Source organism: Rissa tridactyla, chromosome 1, assembly GCF_028500815.1.
Source record: "Rissa tridactyla isolate bRisTri1 chromosome 1, bRisTri1.patW.cur.20221130, whole genome shotgun sequence".
Lineage (NCBI taxonomy): Eukaryota > Metazoa > Chordata > Aves > Charadriiformes > Laridae > Rissa > Rissa tridactyla.
Window position 1 is genome coordinate 144,235,296 of NC_071466.1, and position 17,152 is coordinate 144,252,447.

General features: G+C 46.2%; 1 protein-coding gene across 12 annotated transcripts in view; it reads right to left on the bottom strand.

Annotated features, from left to right (window-relative positions):
- Positions 1 to 8,238, bottom strand: part of PPFIBP1 (PPFIA binding protein 1) — a 118,887-nt gene extending 110,649 nt beyond the window's left edge. For 10 of the 12 annotated variants that reach the window (XM_054187549.1, XM_054187556.1, XM_054187540.1 and 7 more), the window contains exon 1: positions 8,125 to 8,230. The gene's annotated coding sequence lies outside the window, so the exon portion shown is untranslated. Of the gene's footprint in view, positions 1 to 8,124 lie in introns of all 12 variants that reach the window. The other 2 variants (XM_054187494.1, XM_054187504.1) reach the window with 1 other exon arrangement.
- Positions 8,239 to 17,152: the final 8,914 nt, after the last annotated feature.

The window sequence follows — 17,152 nt, forward strand, 5'->3', positions numbered from 1 at the left end:
TGTGTGCCTTGGCTGCTCCAACATGTCCTTATACCCCTCACTCTATGTAAGTCACTAACTGCTGAAATTAATACACACCCTCTTCCAGGAGAACAGCCATTTGCACTCAGATCTTGAGAGAAGCCACCAAGGACGGCTACTTCAGCCTCCAGCTACAACACAAAGGTCCATCCTCACAGCACGGAGAGGTCCCCAGGAGGTAGGTTAAACAAAGCACTTATCAGCTTATGTTGTGGAACACCTAGCATTTTCAGGATACCAGCATTTTGAGGAAGATGAAATTTTTGTCTGGTTCTTAAAACAGGAGCTCGATGTACCATCCCTCCCCTCCCATTTAACAAAAGTCTATCAGAGATGCTTCCAGCGCAGAAGAGAGACTGAAAGGGCCTCAGCTGAGCAGCACAGGGAGCACAGCCATTAGACCACCACATCCCACTATCAAGCGTGTTTTCCAGCTTGGACATTTGTCTAGAGAAACCAACGCAGGTCACGGCACCAGGAATGCTCCCTGGTCTCACACAGCCACAGCCTCATCCATGTCCCAGCCTTCGCCTCCCCTCATAACCTGCACACAGCAGTTCCCAGAGGCAGCATGCTCCCCACCATGCTGACTCCCAACGCTCCTCTGAGATGGACAAAGGTGAAGCCAGGCTACATTTCAACACAGGTTTGTAAACCTAAGCCAGGGTGGTAGAGCACACACTTCAAAACCCCAAGAAAAGCTCACAAAATAAGGTAAAACAACACAATCACACAGCTGGCATCCCTGAATACCCATTCACACTCAAGCTGAGGAGATCCCAATAAGCTATACGCTCCCTCTCCTTGCCAACACCTTGTCTCCACAAGACTTCTTCCATATGAGCAGACTACCTGATCCAAGCCAAAGGAAAACAGATTTTAGCAGTCTCCATATGGCAAGAGTGATTTTTACAAACCCACGTCAGTTGTGTCCTTGCTAAGCTGTACAGAATCCCAGACCACAAATACTACAACCGTGTGGGACAGTAAGTATTTTCAGAAACACAGAAACAGTTCAGCGCTTTTTTACCATGAAGATACTTCTCACTTGCTCTTCAAGGCAGATTTTAATTATCAGCATTACACTCTGGAGAACCTTAATTTGATCCTACAGACAACTTCACGTGCCAATCTCATGACATCCAAAAACACGGAGACCAGCCTCCAAAGGGCCTGCATGTTCTTTTTCCCATCCCTCCCTATGCTGCGGGCTAGTCTAAATTGCTAATCTCCTTCAACAGTGCTTAGACCTTTCCTGTGTTTTCCAAAGGCCATATTTCTGTCTAAAGTTCATATATGGCTACAGCTAGTAGCCATACTACATAGCAGTAGTACTACTAAAATATGTAGTAGTAGTACTCTAAAGTATGTGTAGCTAGAAAATATCAAGTCAAGACTTCAGTAAAACACCTACCTAGACTTCCTGGATTATTCTGGATCCTTTGAATGGACTTGAAGTTCCCTGAACTCCGGTGGCAATCAGAAATTAAATTTTGCTCAGATCAAACCCATGCCAGGGAAGGACACTCAGCAGCACAGAACAGACAGTCTAAGCACACTCAGCAAAACCAGCACATCCTCAAAGCATCTCATGTACTGCAAGCACCTCAGATGAAGCTCTCTGCGTGTAGCAACCATGCTCTTCCTGCCCTCTACCTGCAGCGTCCCTGGGGCAGCAGGTAACCCAGCAGTAAACCACAGGCTACAAAAACTACGGTGAACAGCACGCGGCCTGCGAGCCATGGCTTGCTCACTGCTTTAAGCGCAATTGTGATTGTAAATGTTAACTGCACCTTACTGCTACAGACAGAGAAACCGGCTCTGACATTTTTGCCAAATTCTGTGTTAAGGGGCAAAGGCCAACAAACCAGTCTCCGAGTCACACCAAACCACTCTTCTTTACAGCAAGGAAAGACGTCGTTATTATTAAGGAGCTTCCTTCTGAATTTTAGAACTTGGTCTGAAAACCTCAGGACTCGCACTTCACTAAGCTGAATCCCTCGGCCCATGAACATCCAGCCACAAAGCTGGGAGAGAACAAGACTCCCATGCCTGCTGACAGAGCACATGGACAGCTGTGTGCACAGCTGCCACAGCATCAACGGAAGGTACCACCCTTCCTCATCCCCAAAACCAGATCCTGGTGCTGGTTTGGTAAATGTGTGCGTATTCTTGTTTCTGTCATTCGTAAAAGAGCACTACTGGGGACAGATTTAAAAAATGAGGAGGTTCAGGGGTTGTTTGTTTGGTTTTATAGTATTAAAGCTATTTTTCTGTTACCAACTAAAAATTGCACGCCTTGTATCTCCCTTCACAACCACTGCAGTGTCCATGAACTATTAGGGATTATATTCTACATTCATATTTAAAATATACACTATACTTTTTTTTTCATAGATTTTTATTTCAGAATTGATCAGTCTGAGAAAAGGTGTGCCAGACCAAATCATTGTCATTTCCTCTTATTTTGACGCTGTTACAGAGTAAGAAAATAAAGTTTTTCTTCCAAATCCGTCACATTTGGAGCCACAAGAACTCTTTGACTTAAAATGTGCTGATTCATGCTAGTGGTTATCAGATTTTTCTGACCAGAGACATAATTAGACAGCCGTCTTTGACAGCGCAAAGATTCTCCAGTTTAGAGTTCAGATGCTGCAACAGCTGGCTCAAGTCTCAGCCTTAAATTTTCCACTAATATTTAGGAAAATGCCTATAATGAAAGATGCAAGCACAAATCAACTTTTGGATCAGTGCGCTTGATCTTGGAGCCTTTTGTTCACAGGTGGAATTTGATGGGATTTTATTCATGTAAGAGTTACACACAAGAGTTAAAACACTGCCTACTGGAAGTGTAATTACCATCAAGATGTATGCAAATGGATGCTTAAAGTCACACATTTTTTCTTATTTTTATCTTACCTCAAACACCAGGAGCCAGAGACTGCTTCAGTGGCCTCTGGTCCTGGTTCTTTGACACAACCTGCACTGTTTAATGATGCAGAAAGGCAGAAGGGAAAGTGAGCATCCTCACCTTAACACAAATTGGGACACAGGTTTCCAGACCAGTGCCGGACAGAAGATCTAATCTCCCTGCCTAAGTATGCTCAGGTGATAGGAGGAAACCAGACTTTTGCATCTCCCAGAGGTTTTAGAAAGATTCAGATTTGCACCATGTGTTTGAAGAAAGAAGAGAATGATTCTGGTCTTCACCAGGGGCCACTCCTCATGTCTCGAGATGACATGCAGGAGAAGATCCAACGTGCAAGGCACAAGGGTGAGATTTAACAGCGCTCCGCCCAGACAGCACCTCTAATGAGGAGCGCCCTGATGAAGCGTTAGCTCTGACAGCCTGGACGGACCAAGCAAGAGAGCACAGGACTTCCACCCAGGGGATATGTCAAGTTTGCAAGGACGTACTGCGCAGCCTAAGCCCTTTCCAAGTTCTCCACCTGCTTTCCCCATTAATGATGAAGATCACCCAGGCAAGAAGAACAAAGGCTATAGCTATAACTGGCTGCAAGACCTGTATCTAAATATATTTCCACTGAGGAAAGAAATTAGCTCTTTACGTAATTGGTTTATCTTGGCCTTTTGACAGAAACAGAAGTGCAGCCATTGGGAACAGGATAAAGTTTTAACCCACCACATTTTCCTCATGTACAGCAGAAGTCACAGAGCAACAAAGTGCTCTGGAAGCTAAAGGGTATCAGGAAATCATAAATGCCCATAGCAAGGGCAATACACATCATGGGCAAGCAACTGTGAATCCAGTGTGATGACAGAATCATTAACGGAAAATTCCAACCTTTAAGCAGAAATAAAGTACTATGTTGTCAGCAAACAATACTAGAAAAACAACAGATAGACACTATCCTCAGCCTGAGCTGAACCAACATAGAAGTCAATTTGTGAGAGAGATGGAAAAAAAAAGGAGGGAAAAAATGGATGCACCATTCCCCGCATCTCGAGGTGTGTTTGTAGCTGAGCACCCTCACTAGGCCGCTGAGAACAAGGAGAGATCCAAAGCAAAGTGCCCACCAGAAACCCACTGAGAGAGACGCTACAACTTAGCATGTTCATCTGTTAAAGTTGCCTGAAGTAGGAGACATACAACAACTGCAGATAATAATCCCACGGCAAGAAAAACACTGTCCTCCAAAAGAAGGACAAGGCTTTAATTCTGGACTGGATGCTGACTTTTCCAAACACCGGGCAGGAGATGTAATCTCTCAGGAATAACACAGAGCCTTTCCTATGTTACGCAGAGATAAACACTTCTAAACCTGCGATCTTCAAAGAGCTATCTGAACAGTAAACTTCATCGATTTCTGAAGCTGTCATGAAATGGTCACCCTTTCTCCACTCGCAGATCACCTGTTCAGCAGTCAAGTTTTCAGGAATAACAGTCACTTTCCTACCAAGACACAGGGAAGGTTGATGCCCTTCTCCCACTCAAGCCAAAAAAGTCAGCACAAATGCAAAGGCTGACAAACAAAGAGACTTAAGCACAGTACATCTGCCTGCAACACACCAGTTAGGCTCTGGGCATACAAACAAATTTACAGTAGGGCGAGACACGGTGGGAATTTATACTAGATGCTAAATAAATACTAAATAAATGTCTGGGCACAAACACCAGCAGTAAACATGAGGCAAGGCAATGTAGTTTACCTCTCCTGGACTGGATCCAAGAGCAAAGTCACTAATGGGATGACTAATGGGATCTCACAATTACAAGTGAGGGAGGGGAGCAACTATTCAGCTTAAGTACAGGAAGGTACTAACTGGTTTTATTTATGAAAGTATTAAGTGTTTTTATGTATTCTTAATGCACAGCTGTATGCACAAGCTGAATGCACGCAAGAACGAACACAACAAAACCCACCCGAAAACCTTACAATAAACCTGCTCCTTGCATTTATAAATTTACAGATGTGGCTTGGTCAGACAGAAATAGGTCAGATCATAGTTGTACCGCTTTAAAGAAGCGACATAACTTGAGTTTTGCTTTGAAGCCTGAAAATAACATAGGTGAGTATGAGAAGAAGCTGTCTCAGGTATACCAACCTAACCTGCGTATCACCATTTACAAACCAAGGCAGAGGTGACCAGCACCTTCTTCAGGAAGAGCATGCAAATTCAGCAGCAGGACTGGGGCTTTACTGACCACCTGTAACACCACAGGAATTTCCATGATGCTCCATTACATCCCTAAATCCTGCCTAATACTTGGGCTCTTACTTTCTCTGTTGAAAACTACTGCAAACCAGTGGACTCCTCAGTCACTGGCATTTATTTTTTTTTGTGCTCTTCTTGCCCCACCCCAGGAGTCAGGGATATGATTTTGGACCATCTGTACCAGATCTGCAATCTGGCCACCTCTCCACACTTCCCCCACCTTCACAGAAAACACAACACAAAGCACAACAAAGGAAATCAGTCTGTTATTCAAATGAGTTTACAGCAACACTACCTTGTCCCCAGTAAGGCAAAGCTATATTTTGATGCAATCACACCACTATCAGCTAAGTGACTAACTCTTCTTTTGTTTTAAATCTCTTCAAGGGATGGATTTTGACTTCACTGAAACTACTCCTTGAAGCAGTGAAAGACAGAAACATCACAGAAACCCCATTTGGGTGGATTCTAGAGACACAAAACCTCCTCAAGGATGCTATACCGTGCACCTCGTATCACACAGCGCTGCCTGTCTTCAGGCCATCCAGACCTGACCAGTGAGCAGGGACCACACTTTGTCCTCCTCATCACCAGCGAGATATGGAACCAGACAGGCTGGCAGCACCACCTGGGAATGGCTGTAATTTCAGGAATACTAACAATTACCCTCATGTTGACATGGGTCACAATCAAATTATTCCCTGTATGGGATACCTCCACAGACATTTTGGTCAGGACCCCATTCCCTCCTGCAATGCATGTTACGCTGCACAGGCAGCACAACCCAAAAAGGAAACAGGACTTGCATCTAAGTAGGGAAAAAAAAAATATTACATTCATCACAGCTTTCTGCCCCATGTGACATCCCTGACTTTGAGGCGGCTCCACCCTGCATTTCAGGGACAAGCAGAAACGTTACTCACCAATTTTTTCCAGAGCATGGTTCTGCTGCAGACACATGTGGACAGGACACATCAACTCAAATATTCCTCAGCAGAACTCTTAAACGCAGAACTGATCCAGCAAATGGATGAAAACCCAGGGTAAAACTCACTGAAGCGAAGGAAGCGCTTGAATCTGGACCCGTGTGTTTGGACGCAGGCTCTTGCCCTTATCTCATTTAAAAGGGTTACAGTGGCCACTGAATACCTAACAGCGCCTTGCGCAAAGATGGCATGCCCCGAAGCAGGAGCAACGCTGCTGAAGAGGGAACCTGCTCCTAAGGGGCCCCACTTCACAGACAGACAGACAGGTGGAGCTCCCACTGCCTTTGGGGAAGAGAGAAACATCAACTTCATACTCCCAGCACGGGAATACCAACATTAATTTATGAGCAACATGGCATGGCATTAACAGTCATTCTCACCAGCAAACCAAAGGACTCTGCTTCTAGTAGCTGATCTATCTGAAACAGCTTTTCAAGGAACTGTGCTAAATCCTATTGCCAAAATGCCCCTGGGACAGGTACTAAGCCAAATCAGGGAGCACTTTGGCCCTTAATTTCGTACTGATGTGAAGAAGTTAAGAGGCTAATATCCTTGCTGCATTTGGAACCAAGAATTCAAGCAGATTTCAATTTTCCTAGTTTCCAGGATGCTTCTCCAACTGCCCTGCCATGCTGCCTCACTGAGTGCGCTGGTTTTACTGAAACCCATACTCATGGCTTTTATTATAATTACAAGTCCCTTTTGTCCTTCACAAACATAAATCCTCAAGCTACGGCTGCTATCTTTAATAGAAGCAATAAATCCGGAGTTGGCCCACCAAAACATCTTCCTCTCAGATACTTGATCATGTAAGCATGGAGAATATTCTCACTCTGTGACCCATTTTTGCTGTTTACTTTTTGGAATGCAGAGACACTCATATTGCTCAATCGTGCTGCTATTGCAATACATACCAGAGCTTACACATTGTGCTGTCGGTAGTATCTAAGCTTGGGACAAAACAAGGACAGCCAGCGAGTCTCTGAAGGCTCGGGCACAGCCAAGCCTGAGTCCTAAACACTATATCTGTGTTTTCGCACAAGATCGGCAGCACTGCACTTCTACAGGAGAGCACACGCATGTTGTTATACCACAGCAAAGCGTTTAACACCAAAGCTTACTTTTCTCCTCACAGAAATAACTACATAGGTGTGAAGCACCTTTTACTACTACAGCTGCACCTCAGCCAGGGTGTGAGCTAGCACAGCTAGTTCAGGTTTTGTAAGTCACAGACCTAAAACATCACAGACCTAAAAGAAATAATTACAGGATCATACCACGTTTGTTAGTAGAAGATAAAACTCACGACTGAAGTTTCACAGTACTTCTAGATGAAGTGTCCTACTAAAGCCTGAAAAGATTAAACCGGTGCCTACCTCTCCTCCAAATTTCCCTAAAAGCTTTGCCAGCTCCAGCACTTAAATGAGTTACAGAAGGCCAGGAGCAAATTACCGGCCACCTCTCTGAAACTGCTCTCCTTCACCCTTCCAGCCAGGAGGCGGCAAACGCAGCACGGGAACACTCAAACGTTGCCTGAGGACGGAGGTAAGGCTGGGTTTTGGCAGGGGGGAGGGAAGGCAGGCTGGAGGGGAAGCCCCTCGTCGCATCCCGAAAGCTGCCCGCTCCCCAGAGGGTGCTTCGGGGGACACGCGGCTGGTGCCCGACCCGCGGCGCTGGGCGCACGGCCGGCTCCCAGCCCACGCGTGGGGCGCGCAGGGGCGCCCGGCCCGCCGTTCCCGGGGGGGAGGAGGAAACCCGCCGACCCCAGCGGGGCAGGCGGCCCAGGCCCATGGCGGCGGGGAGGAAGAGCCCGCCCCACTGCGGCCCGCACGGCGCGGCGGGAGCCGTTGGGGCACGCCGCCGCCAGGACACAAAGTTGTGGCAGTCGGGCTCGGTTCGGCTTCGGACAGCGGGGCCGGGCCCCGGGAGCTCCGCTTACCTGCGCCCAAACGCCAACGGGACCCCCCAGGGCAGCCGCGCCTCTGCCGGCTCCGCGTAGCGCCCGCCGTCGTCCTGTCCGCGCCGCCCGCCCCGTCCCGGCCGGCCCCGCCCGCGCCCCGCCCCGGACCGCCCGCTCCTCCGCCTCGCACACGGCGGCCGGGACCCAGGGGGGCTGCGCGGCGCCGTGCGCTCGCCAGCGCTCCCCCGCCGGGGCCGGGCCGAGCCCCGCCGGGCCGTCGCTCGCCTGTGCTCCCCGCCCTGGGGCCGGGCCTCCCCGACGGGGCAGGCGGCAGCGCCTGGCCGGGCCGGCGCCCTGATTGGGCCCGACGGCAGTCACTCGGCGGGCGAAGGGCAGGGCGAGCTCAGCGCCGGGGCCCGGGCCCGGGCCGGAGCCTCCCCCCAACGCCTCGGCCTTGCCCGCGGCCCGGCCCGCCCGACTGCGGCCGCCACCGGGGCCCGGTGCGGGGTGAAGGGCAGGGCCAGCATCCCGCCGGCGGGACCCCCGGCGTGGCGTGGGGTCGGGGCGGCCGCGGGCTCCTAAGCTCCCTACGGGAGAACAGCCGGCGGTGCCCCGGCGGGCTTCCCGCCCCGCGGCGCGCCCTTCCCGCCCTTTGCGCCTCAGGATCCCAAAATTGCGCCTTGGGAAGGGAAGGAGGGCTGGCCGCGGCCCCCCGAGAAGCAGGTCCGGATCATACCTACTGCCGACCACCGCAGCAGCGTGGGGGTGAGGGTGGGCGCGCTCCACCAGCCACGCCATTGCCTCTTGCTTTGCAAAATGGTCGGCAGTGGCCTGAGATATCGCTACTTCAAGAGGGGAGCCACGCGACTTGGGGACCAGGGGACTCGGGTTGGCAACCAGGTCCAGCCAACTAACTCTTAATTTTATTCTGAGTTGACCCAGAACTTTTTTATTTCAGAGCGCTTCCTCCCATCCCCTCTCCAAAGGCTGGGTTAGACAAAGCTCTTAGCGTAATGCTTTTCTATGTGGAAAAAATGATTTGGTTGTACTTTGGTTCTGACCATAACTTTTAAAAAACTGGAAGTTTTCATTCAAAAGGCATGTCGGAAGTAAACATTTCAAATTCTTGACAAAAATGGGAAGGTACCGTTTGCTGTTAAAGCACACTGCAAAGAGGGCAACACTTTTTTCTGGCAAGTTACTGGCCTGTTGTGTTGGCCACACAGCTGTAGTGTGTCTCGGGTTAAACAGGGACGCCGAGGTTTAGACTACAAGAAAATAAATACCTGGTTTCCTTTGGTATCATCCGTTTCAAAACTTTGGTGGCTAACTATGTTTTTTGGTGCTGTAGCATCAGTTTCTGCAGTTGAGTCTTTTTGCCCATTTTCTCTAATCCTCACTGAATCTCCAGGAAACGTCACCAAGGGCTTCTGCATCCAGCACTCCCTCCCTTCTGTAGTGGCTGGAGTTGTACTTGCCCAATAACAAGCACTTGGAACAAAATATTGATTCCCACTGAAGTCCAATATTCATCAGCCTTTGTTTTCTGAATTGACTGTTCTGTCGATTCCTTTTTTTACACTTTAATTAATTTTTAATTCAGAAAGTGAAGATTCTTATTAAAGAACCTAATGCTTCGTTAGTCAGGATGGCGTATGAGTGAGAACTCTCTGAAGACAAAACTGAGCTGACAGAACATTTCAAATAACTGTTTGAATTCTTTTGTCAAAGAAAATACCTTTGCAAGTTAAGACAAATCTCTGATAAGACTTTCTGGCTTGCTTATCTCTCATCTCCCAAAATAGCGTAGTCTTTTTTGCTCCATGCTGGTTTGGAAGGAAAGATTGATTTCTCCACCTTTGTGAAAATGCAGCAGCGTCTGAGAAGGCAAACATCTCGCTTATCCCTCCTGTGAAGGCTGCAGGGGGTTATGACAAGTAAGAGTATTTTCCAACATTCTTCACTGCTTGAGGAGGTGAAGGGAAAGAGCTTTTCCCTTGCTTTGCAATGGGAACACGTACCGTCTCCGTGGTTACAAATCAATAAATGGCATCAAGTCTAGTATTTCGAGAACTGTCAGAAGCATTTTGAAGGCACAGCATATGCTCTCTTACACGATCTTCTTTATGTGGTACTTTGAGTCTTTCCCACGTTCACAGCATGGTACAACTCGGGGTATGGTGCAGCTATTTTTCCGCTAGATCTGTGGCGTGAACAGACACACTTCCAGCCTCCGAGATCACTGGCACACAGTGGGTGTCTGGGTGTCAGGCGGGGAGGCACAAGCAGGACCATGCCTCCTGCTGGCAGTGACTCTGAGAAGAGGCCCCTTGCAAAACAGCAATGAGAAGCACTCTTAGTAAATCTGCACTGCATCTGTTCCGTGGTTTTGCCTGCTCCTCACTGCTGAGTGATAAACATAATGCAGTTTTAGTACATTCTCACAAGCGTTAATACATTCTCACAAGCGTTACTGTCTCATTTCGTACAGTTTAGGTGACTCACCTTGGCTAACTGGGAGTCTTAATGACTTCTAGTGATCCAGATTTCAGCTTCCTCTGAAAGTCATCTGGTTTTAGCAGCACGATGGTCAGTAGCCCCATGCCTCACTATTGAGGCTAGCTCACAGGCAGGGCCCTGAAATACAATAACAAGCCATGTACATCGCAGCCAATTTTTAATTTTTTTTTTTTTTAAACTTGAGCACCTTGTTGGGCCCCAGAAGTTTTCCTTTAGACCAAACCCACTCCCCAAAATACAGCAGCTGAAAGAGCCGAGGGATCTCCTTCCCAAAGGGCAATGATTTCACACCCAGGCTGTGCATGGCTTTCATTTCGGGACAGGTCAGAAAGTGAATTCTGTGCATTGCTCTATTCCCAGCTGGATGTTAACCCCAAAGCTGAGCCAGGATGTTTTCAGGTCAGGTCTCTGCTACCGAGTCTCCTGGCTCAGTTGTGTCAGCCAGAGCTGTGATAAGATCCTTTGAAGGCAGAGCTGTGCCAGCAAAAGTACCTTATGCAGATGTAGCTATAAGCGGAGAAAACGGCGCTTTTGTCTGGGTAGCTTATTTCACTCGAGGAAGCCGGAATTTGCTCTCTCAGCAAAAACACAGTTTTACTGTTAGAAGCTGTATCTACCTTGGAAATGTTTGCTCTTCTGACCAACTATTGCAGCTATGCTGACAAAGCTGTGCTGGCTTTCAGCTGCCTGAAGTATCCTGACTGTTAAATACTCATCAGAGCTAATTGTTTTACCCAAAACCTCAAGCTTCAGTATGATGCTCTGTTCAGGCCTGGGACAAAGTACTGCACAAAGAGTTTCTAGTTGTCGAGTCAATAATTTAACCTTCCTCCGCATGTCTAAATCCCCCTCCAATCCCTTCCTAAAAAGGAGAGGAGGAGAGGAGAGATTCAGTGCCAAAAGGATCCGCTTAATCCACAGCAGCCTAAGTACAAAACGCCCCCAAACTGTGCCCCCTAGAACAGTCAGACTTCTGACCTCGGCTGTTCCATCCCTGAGTCTTCCTGCAACCAGGCTTTTGAAAATATTGCAAGAAAAGCCCTGCGCAGTGAACCTACCACTGAACTGACAGAAGGGATGCTGCCTTGGCTCTCTTGTGCCAGCCAGACAGATCTGCTCAGGGCTGAAGTGCTTCACGTGAGCAGTTTCTCTCCAGAATTTCTAGTTTAAATCCCCCATAAGGAAGAAGGACATTTCAGAAGTGACCGATCTGCTTCGGCGCATGCGATTGTTTCAGGTACCCCCAGTCCTCTGAGGTGGGGTTACCCGCAGGCCCGAGAGCCTCCAGCTACAGTATGGGGTCAGTCTGCAGCAGGAGGAGGCAAAGCACATCACCTTTCCATTTGAGCATGTCCCAAAGCACATCACCTTCCAATTCGAGAATCTGCAATCTAGGGGTTAGTACTGTAATCTATCTGTGAAGAGTCATCCTGAAGGCTGGATAAAACTGAGTCTCCCAGAAAGTACTAGACAGAAGATGCCGTTTCACACTTGTGTCATCCATACTGTCTTTGGCAAAGTACTTGGTGTGGCCATTGCCAACCTGTTGAGATGACCAGTCTTGCGTATTTCATCTGAAACCTTGTGTAATTAGCCCCTGAAAACCAGGAAAAAGCAAACTCTAGTTTTTTCTCAAGTGGGCAAGAAAACTTCCCCTAAAACTTTACACACCTGTGAGGGTGAAAAAAAAATTAGCTGCAGGGACTTCTCCGGCCTGAACACCGAGATGAATATCAGAGACGTTACAGTGTGTAGCTGGAAATTGCAAAAAGTAATAATACTAAGGAGAAGATGCTGCACCTTTTATGTAAAATGTGAGCAAGAGAAATCCTCCTGGCATGAGGAATGCATACACATTCAGTGGCAGGAGTTTAGCTGTTGAAAAGATTGAGCTTTTTCTTCCTGTTACTTTGAATGATGGCCATCATTAAAAGCAGGAAAGGAAAGATTGCAGTTTGAAAGTTTTACATTCTAAAATTCCTGCAGACCTACAAGCCATTATTTTGCTTTCCCTGGAGGTCTCCCACTCCCTAATTTAGCTATTAGCGTACCTTAACTGGGATGAAATACTCATTAGGTTCACGCACATGCAGTTTTCACAGCATTCTCTTGATTTCTGTATCAGAGATAATTCTTATAGTGACGCTCAGGAGCTGCTTTCTGGTGTACTCAGTAAAGATGGTACTCAGAGTGTTTAGCTTCAGACACAGGAAAAAACGTTCAAGAACTTAGTGCTGTAAGAGTGGTCAGAAACCAGTGTATAGGTAGTGTTGCTAACTTTTACTGCTAGACCTCACCGTGGAATGTACCAAATAAGCACATCTCCACTGAAATACACGGAGGCAGCTTGCACAATGATCCACCATCAAGGCAAATACCTAAGTCTATGAAGTACTGCAAAATGTTATCTGAGAAAAGCAGGCATGGTGGATACAACTACTCAGTGTGTAGCATCTGCCTAGTCTGAAGGAGACTTTTCTTCTAGATGCAGCCAAATTCACCCCTTCTGCAACTCACACTGTTGATCGTGTCTGACCTCACCCCTACTCTTCATCTATGCCCGGTTGGTGACGACACCCTACACCTAAGCTTCTGTGCCCCCACCACTTTTTTCCTTATTTTTTTCCCCTCAGTTTCTCAGATGCTCACCCAAGCACATTTCTTGGTTCAGTTTGTTCTCAGCATCAACTTCTAGATTGCAGCGTACATAAGAACTGCTGGCTCTACTGAATGCAGTCTTTGTACAGCTCTACTAAAATCAGGCTTACAGGCACACCCAAAAGCCTTTTAGCAAAGCTCTCCAGCAAGTAAAGCACTAGTACAGCAATAAAGTGCCTTTCTTAGAGAATCTCAAGTACCAAAGTTATTCTCTCCACAGTGCCAACGAAGAAAACAAGGGATAATGAGGTGAAGGATGTTCACAGTGTAATACCGCACAGGGTCTCCTGAGCAAACCCCTGAGCAAGGCGGTGCTTTTGCACAATACAGAGTAGCTGAATAGCTGCATTCGCTCTGTCCGGTCCCTCTGCTGCACAGCCAGCAAAAGCAGCTGCCGTACCATGCCAGCCCCACTTCCAGAGCCGCACATATCTCCACCCGGCACGCTGTAGACACAACTGTAGTGACTTACTCCCTATCACACAATGAGTCAGTGTCAAAGCTAGCTCAGTCAGCTGGCCTCTGGGCTCAGACTTTAACTGGCCTTCAGGAGAGGAAAAAAACCAAACGCCGGTTCAGACATTCCTTAAATACTAGGGCCGTGAGGGCCGCAGGGGGAAGGCGACAGTATCCTGCCTAGACGACGAGAGCAGGAACTGTGTTTGCTTCCCATTTCCAAGAGCCCGGGACATGTGCACCTTGTTTGTTCCTGGACTGACTTCATTGGAAATGCATTTTGCTGGTGACTCATTGAGGTGGGAAACAAGGCCAGGCTGAGTCACCCCGGGTGCACACGGAAGGGATGCTTTCACGTGGCAAGCACCAAGCACCAATCACTCAAAATCACTAAAATCTTCTGCTCTAGAGAAACAAGAGGCAGTAAGCAAAGTCTTAGGGGCTAACTAGGATAGTCACCAAGCTGTGTTACTGTATCAGTCAGCGTGATACTTGCCATGCTCCAAGCAAAGTGACAGGCAACCATAAAACAAGGATTATTTTATTCTGAAAAGAAAGAAGAGAGAAACATGGAAAATACAGCTCAGAGGGAGCACGAGGGGACGGTGATCATCAATTTAACTACTATCCACTTCTCTCTCTCTCTCTCTCTCTCTCCAGAGATTTTACACTTTAGGAATGAGGAGAATAAAGCTTTCATTCATGGAATATACCTATTTTTTAGGTTAGAAAAAACATCAAAATGATCTTTATTCTCCACATCACTTGTGAACCCTGCCTTTTTGTGTTAAGGACAAGTAGAAGATTAAGACAACGGGATTTTCTTTAAGTGGGGAGTAAGTCACATCTGAGTTATTATTGCTGATATGAACTGTTTATAAATAGAACTTCACTAAGCCTATAGAGCTAAAAATATTTACATTATTTACCTAAACCAAACTATTCGAGGACAATTCATGAAACAAACAATAAGGAAAAAGTTAAAACCACAATTCTGCATTCTTGTCAAAAGGTGTGCAGGATGAACTGAATTTCAATAATCAGCTGATCAATAGGAGAAATAGTTACCTCTTCCCATTATAAAAGTGTCTGAGTATCTTATTAAAGTTATTATGCAGACAATTTAAATCTAGATGTCAGAATGCTTTTTCATACTGCATTTATTCAACAATGTCTCTATTAAAGCCGGTTAAATGTTTTAACTTCCATCCCAAAGTGTTGGTTTTGACATTTTGAGAGAAACAGAGCAATGCATTTGCGATGAAGAGATGAATCTTCAGGGTTTTCATGAAATGAAATATTCCAAACAGCAGCTAAGCAAATTATTATGAAAATCAGAATAGAAATATTGCTAGTTTGTGGGAATGCGCATGGGAATGCCTGTCCACCGTTCAGCCTGGTCAAAGCAGTGCTGACCAAGTAAGGAGGCGAAGGCTAGGATGGATGCACAGCGCCAAGCAAACAGCACAGAAGTACCGCAAGGCTGCAGGGTCGCTCCCTTGTTGAGCTATACCTTCTGCATTCACTTGAAGTATTCTGCTGCCACTGCAGCTCCTTCACAGGGCCAAGACAGCCGAGCTGGATGCAACACAGCTTGCCAAAGTGAGCGGGCTCGTGAATGATGAAAGGTTTAACACGTGCAAAAGAAAAAGCAAAGCACAGAAAACAGGCTAGCATAACAAAACAACGTAAGGGTGGAAAAGCCAATGTGCATCTCAGATGAGATTAATTATACTCTGAGTCTAATCTTGCTGAAGATGGAAGGCATGCCTCCTCTGGCAGCTTGGTTTCACCAAAACACCTGCGGCTGTCATGTCTGGTTGGCTAAACGCCGTTGTGCAATATGGGCTTACTAGTCCCATCAGCTCATTAATGCACAATTTGCTAATGGACAGGCATGAGGGCTGGGATCCTGCATCAGCGGTCCTGTTATGGCGGTTTTGTCTTTGTGCCAAAAACTTCTGAGAACATCTTTAAAGAGACAGTTCTCCATTAATTCAGGTAAGAGTGCCATGCACGGCAGGTTTCGTCAAGACCTCTGAGAGCTGAAGATCAGTTCCAGTGAGAACAGCTATGTCCATCTTCTATAAAAATGTCTTTGGTTCCTAAAAGAAATATTTTATCTTCAAAAGATTTTATCTTAAAGAAAGTTTCAAATTTAAGTGATCGAAGTTATTGACATTTCTTCTTAACACCTGTGGATATTTCTTCTAATCCTCAGTTCAGTAAAGAACTATTTAAGCATTTCCAAATAACTTACTCCCCAGTTCCCCTTACTCAGATGGTTTCTTGTATAATTGCATACAGCACTTCTATATTTGTACATAAACCACCTTAAAATTCAAAAAATAATGTCAGGAAGTTCAGATTTGAGACCTTTCATTCATATACAAAACACATGCAAAGAACATTCAAAATAAATTTTAATCCATTTTAGGCATCCAAGGAATAATGTTTTCATATTTAAGATGAAACAGGAGTCAGAAGTAACCATTATCTTTTGGCAAGCGTTTTGCAAACATAAAGGTCCCCCTTAACCTTTGAAAATCAGGACTTCAGACTGCATGATATTAAAAAATCGTATTTTCTTTTAATGTATGTGCATATACTTTTACATATACATAAGTAAACACACTGGATTCATTAATAACTCAATAGCCTACTTAAGATGTAAGCCTATTTAAAATAAAACGTGAAATTCTTACACTGTGTATTAAAACATAAGTTTAAAACATTTTTTTTAAATGAATGAAATAAAATTCAAGGTGAAAACCATAAATGTTTGCTGTTAAAATTTTAAAGAACATAAAATCACTGAACTGATGGAATTACCATCTGAACATCTGGAACAAGAATTGGCTGAACTGAACCAGCTTTTGATAAAAGCGGCATTTCTACATGTGCAGAAAGAATATTGGAGCTGAACAAGTTGAGTAATCTGAAACAGAAATAGCAGTAAGTTCAAAGCCGAAAAACTAACTGGGAACTAAATACCAAAAAGCTTGTGTTCCTCGCTAAGCTGGGAATAAACGCAAGGAATGAAAGTGGCACCTTCTCTCCATGCTCTGAGGGACACTGTGATCAGCCGCAAGCACTTCAATTCACCAGCTGCAAATGATCCTTCCAGATCAGTTACGTTTTAATGAAAAGTGTACTGTGATGAACTTTGCGGTGTTTCTTCCACGGACAGCATGCTCGCAGTGGTCTGCGTGGTTAGTTAAAAACACTGAAGGAGAGAGCGTTTTCGAACGGCATGTGCGCGCCGAGAGCCGAGCCATGAACCAAGCCAGGAGCCAAGCATGTGGGACACCCACCCAGGCCGCTTGGAAGCGGCGGGCTTCCATCTCTGACCACAGGCACCGCAGGGGTACAACACCAAACATGGCCACGTGAATTCTCTATTTTCTCATTCCTGCATGAGACAGGTACATAT